The sequence below is a fragment of the Helianthus annuus genome, chromosome 4 (genome assembly GCF_002127325.2).
Source record: "Helianthus annuus cultivar XRQ/B chromosome 4, HanXRQr2.0-SUNRISE, whole genome shotgun sequence".
NCBI classification, from domain to species: Eukaryota; Viridiplantae; Streptophyta; class Magnoliopsida; order Asterales; family Asteraceae; genus Helianthus; species Helianthus annuus.
The window spans coordinates 198639369-198644836 of record NC_035436.2 but is presented as its reverse complement, the minus strand read 5'-3'; positions in this window follow the sequence as shown (position 1 = coordinate 198644836).

The following is a 5468-nucleotide window of genomic DNA, read 5'->3' as shown; positions in this document are numbered from 1 at the left end:
AACTCCAGGCCACCAAGGATGAAGCTGCTCAGAGGCTGATTGATATGGATAACGAGAAGCAGGAGATCACCCAAGATGCCAAGGTCTCGGCGGCGATTGCTATGTACAAGATACAACTTCAAATGGCTGAGGAGGCTCAGGATCCCACCTTTGACAAAAGCTCATGGGACGTTGAAGGTTGGAAGGCAAGGCTAGCGGACTTGGATGACGAGGAGGATGCTGAGGATATCCCAAGGCTGGAGGGAGGTGATGCTGATAAGGATCAGGGTGGAGAAGCTGGTGGAGATGGAGCAGCGAAGGAGTAGGCTGCATGATTGGGCGATGATGGATATTGTTGACTAGGCCGGAGCCCAATTTTTTAGGTTTGTTAGTGGTTTGTGGTTGTGGTATTTGGAACAATTTATGGTCTGTAACTTAAACAATAGTTTCTTAGGGTTAAGGATCCTGGATCCTTTTAGACAATAGGTAGGATTACAAAAGGTGGAGGGATCCTCTGTTTGGGGGATGAAGCCTTTGTGATCCTGCCGCCTTTATTTCCTGCAAAATGCTAAGACCGCATAGACAATGGACACCCTTTGCCAACCCATGTGGACGGGCCACGTTTTGCTGGTAGAAATGTGGGTTGGCAATTTTGACAACTTTTTGAAAGGGTTAATGATCCTTTTGTTTAATAATATAACTTAACTTTTCTGGCTTATCTTGTGTTGTTATCCTTCAATAATCCTCTTATTTCTCCATTGCTATATTTGTTAAAATAACAAGAGTTGAAAAAAGTGTTTAATGAACTTAGGATATGATCCTAGATCAAATATCCTCATATTGAAGATTCTCAAAGTGTTTTAGTTCAAGGATCATTGGTTCGGTTGTCAAAGTATAAGGGTTGGTTAGGATAAAGAGTATAAAAAATAGTCAAGGATCATACCTGAGGATCCACGTTAGGATCCTATCCTACAATCAAGACAATCATAGATAAGACTTTGATAGTTAATAAGGATTAAGGACCCTTATATGTTTAGACTTCCAAAACCTGAAAAGTGAGATATAACTTGGGACTAAGCCAATGTAAAAGATAAATTAGTAACTGGGGACATGCCCAAAGTATAACTGAGAATGATCCCGGAGGATCACTGGGGACAAGCCCATAGGATAACTGGGGACAAGCCCAAAGGATAACTGGGGACAAGCCCAAAGGATCGTATGTAAACTGGAGTATGGCCCTTTCTGGCATCTATCCAAGCTTAGTGACATGAAAATGTCAAAACCTTAGCTAACGTGAAAACGTTAGAAACCTTAGGAACGGATGTATGGTGCGTCCACCATTATACGTAGGATCCTAAATATAGCCAGTACGATGAGGTTGTCAGCCCCGAAAGTGGGTACTGGTCCCAAAGACGTGAACTATACCAGGATCATCGTGCGCTGCTGGCGGAAACTGGGGATAATCCCAAGGATTACTGGGGTTGTACCCAAGGATCTGTGGTGCTTTTGGAGATCTTTGACGATTTGCTGAAGATACCTGAACTATCATAACTCAAATGGTTTGTGAGTAGAGGATGAAGGATACATGACCCTTATCCTTAGGCAAAAAGTAAGAAAATGCAATAGTTTTAGGATAAGCATATTACCAGAGTAAGGATCACCGATATCTCCAGGATCCTTCAAGGATTCTTCAATGTAAGGATCACATGCAGGAAGGATCATGTTCACATGAAATATTTCTTTAAGTGAACAGCATTCCAGGCTCTTGGTAACAAGTTTCCTTCCATGGTTAGCAACCTGTATGCCCCCTTTCCTGCTTCAGCTTCAATCAAGTAGGGACCTTCCCATTTTGGTGCTAGCTTCCCGTCAGCAGGATTGATAGTATTTTGAAATGCTTTTCTCAACACCATATCTCCGACTTGGAACTTCCTTATCCTGACATTCTTGTTGTAGGCACCAGCCATCCTTTGTTGGTAGCTTGCCATCCTTATCCTAGCTAGATCCCTGTTTTCCTCAATAGTATCCAAATCCTGAGCTAGGATTGTAGCATTTTCTTCAGGATCACGAGCACTTGTTCTAGCAGTTGGGATCACCATCTCTGTTGGGATCACTGCTTCTGCCCCAAATACTAAAGAGAAGGGTGTTTGACCGGTGGCATTCTTGGGAGTTGTCCTATCAGCCCATAGCACATAAGGTAACTCTTCTGCCCATTTCCCTTTCTTGGATCCTAGCTTCTTCTTCAGATTGTTGATGATGATCTTGTTGGATGATTCTGCTTGACCATTGGCTTGTGGGTGAACTGGTGTTGATGTGATCATCTTGATTCCCCAACTGTCACAAAAGTTAGTGGTTCTACTTCCAATGAATTGGGAGCCATTATCACATACAATTTCAGAGGGAATGCCAAATCTAGTTATAATATTTCTTTTGATAAAGGATATAACTTCTTTTTCTCTTACTTGAGCAAAGGCTTCAGCTTCTATCCATTTAGAGAAGTAGTCAGTCATGGCAAGCATAAATACTTTTCCACCAGGTGCTTTAGGGAGCTTGCCAACTATATCCATTCCCCATCTCATGAATGGCCAAGAGGATGGTATGGGGTGTAGTAATTCAGCTGGCTGATGGAGGATATTACTATGCCTTTGGCGAGGATCACATTTCTTAGCATACTCTATAGCATCCCTTTTCATGGTTGGCCAGTAGTATCCTGTTCTAAGGATCCTTGAGAATAATGCCCTGCCCCCAGTGTGGTTTCCACAATCTCCTTCGTGGAAGTCTCTCAACACTTCTTCAATTTCAGGATCTTCAATACATCTTAAATATGGTCCTGCAAGGGATCGTTTATATAGCACATTATTTAAGATTGCAAATTGAGATACCTTAATCCTGAAAGCTCTAGGATTTTCTCCCGTTGGAATCTCCCCATGTTGCAAGTATCTCATGATTGGTGAGATCCATGATCCTGAATAAGATTGGGCTTCTTCACTAGGGATCATTGCAGTATCCTCTTCTATTTCCATGGCCACCTGATTTTCAATAGCAGGAGCCAGGATATGGATGATAGGGATATTTATATCTTCTGGAATCTTCAAGGATGATCCTAGATTGGCCAATGCATCAGCCCCTGTGTTCTCCTCCCTTGGTACCTGTGTCAAGCTAAAAGAAACAAAAGAGAGTGCCAATTCTTTGACTATCTCTAAATATTTGGTTAGTTTTTCACCTTTAACAGCATAGGATCCATTAAAGTGATTGGTGATCAATAATGAATCTACATATACTTCGAGATATCTTACCCCCATATCCTTAGCAATCTGTAAGCCAGCAATTAAGGCTTCATATTCAGCCTCATTGTTAGTTGCTTGGAATTCACAGGCTATGGAGTGGGGTATTATGTCCCCCTGTGGCGATTTTAGTAGGATCCCTAGCCCTGTGCCTTTGATATTTGAGGATCCGTCAGTGTGTAGTATCCAAGGATCCTTGGTCTCATCCAGCTGCTGGACCTCCAATTCTGCTTCCTTTTGTAGATCACTACTGAAATCAGCCACAAAGTCAGCTAGTGCTTGAGATTTAATGGCTGTTCTTGGTTCGTATCTTATATCATGGGCACTAAGCTTCACTGCCCACTTAGCCATTCTCCCTGACATATCCGGTTTCCTGAGGACATTCTTAATTGGAAAATTAGTTTTAACAACAATAGTATGGGTTTCAAAATAATGCCTTAACTTAGTGGATGCCATGATTAATGCAAGGATGAGTTTTTCGAGGTGTGAGTACCTGGATTCGGCATCAAGTAGACTTTTACTTACATAGTAGACAGGATATTGTGTACCTTCGTGATCCTTAACAAGGACAGCACTTACAGCGGTTGAGGATACCGCTAGATATAAGGATAACACATCTCCCTTTTCCGGTTTTGCTAATGCTGGTGCTGAGGACATATACTCTTTTAGGGCTTGTAAAGCATTCTCATGCTTCTCAGTCCATTCGAACTTCTTATTCTTCCTTAGGATATCGTAGAATTCTTTGCATTTTTCTGAGGATTTCGATATGAACCTGTTCAAGGCTGCTATCCTGCCTGTCAGTCTTTGAACATCCTTGGCATTGGCAGGAGATTTGATATTTATTAATGCTTTGATCTGTTCCGGGCTTGCTTCAATGCCCCTCTGGGTTACCATGTATCCTAAGAACTTTCCTGCCTTAACACCAAAATGGCATTTTGAAGGATTAAGTTTCATGTTATAATTATCAAGGATATCGAATGCTTCTTCTAAGTCCCTTAGGTGATCCTCAGCTTTCTTTGACTTGACCACCATATCATCTATGTACACCTCCATAGTTTTTCCAATTTGATCCTTGAACATCATATTTACCAGCCTTTGATATGTTGCACCTGCATTTCTTAGTCCAAAAGGCATGGCAATATAACAATATAAACCGGTTGGGGTCATAAAGGCTGTATCCTCTTGGTCAGATGGTTCCATCTGGATTTGTTGGAATCCAGATGATGCATCCATAAAAGTTAACAGTTCATGCCCCGCTGTTGCATCCACCATAGAGTCAATGTGGGGTAACGGGAAAGGATCCTTGGGACATGCCTTATTCAAATCAGTGAAATCGACACATACCCTCCATTTTCCGTTTTTCATTTGGACAACAACCACATTGGCTAACCATTTTGGATACTTTACCTCTCTGATCATACCTGCTCGAAGTAGTCTCTCTACTTCTTCTTGGATAATGGCATTCCTTTCTGGTGCAAACTTCCTCCTTTTTTGATGGATTGGCTTGATAGACCTGTCAATGCCAAGTTTGTGAGTAATAATATCCTTAGATATACCTGTCATATCTTCATGTTTCCAAGCAAAGGTAGATTTTCTTCTTTTGAGGAAGGATATCATGTCTTCTTTCATCTTGCCAAGGATCCCTGATCCGACATAGATTTTTGATTCAGGATCACTAGGATCCAAGAGGATTTCATCTACATCTTGTTCCCTTGCCTCCAAGACATTCCTCGGAGGATACTGTAATTGCTATTGCTCCCTTGTCTTCGAGGTTGGCTTCATAGATGAGGTATAACAATCCTTAGCCTCTTGCTGATCACTGTCGATCTTGATTATCCCCCATGGGCTAGGGAGCTTCACACATTGATGGTAGGTAGATGGAACTGCTTTCATGTCATGTATCCAAGGCCTGCCAAGGATAACGTTGCAACAGGATAAACAGTCAATAACACAAAATTTTTGGTAATTATGTAATCCTTCCACGTAGATTGGGAGTTTGATGTCCCCCAGAGTTTTCTTCGTTTCCCCACTGAATCCAACAAGCACGGAGGATCTTGGTATGATGTCTGATTCTGGAATTCCCATCTTCTTCAAGACATCAAGCTGGATAATGTTCACTGAGCTCCCTCCGTCAATAAGGATCCTGCGGACAAAATGATTAGAGATAAAGAGAGTGATAACTAAGCTATCATGGTGAGGATCCTGAAC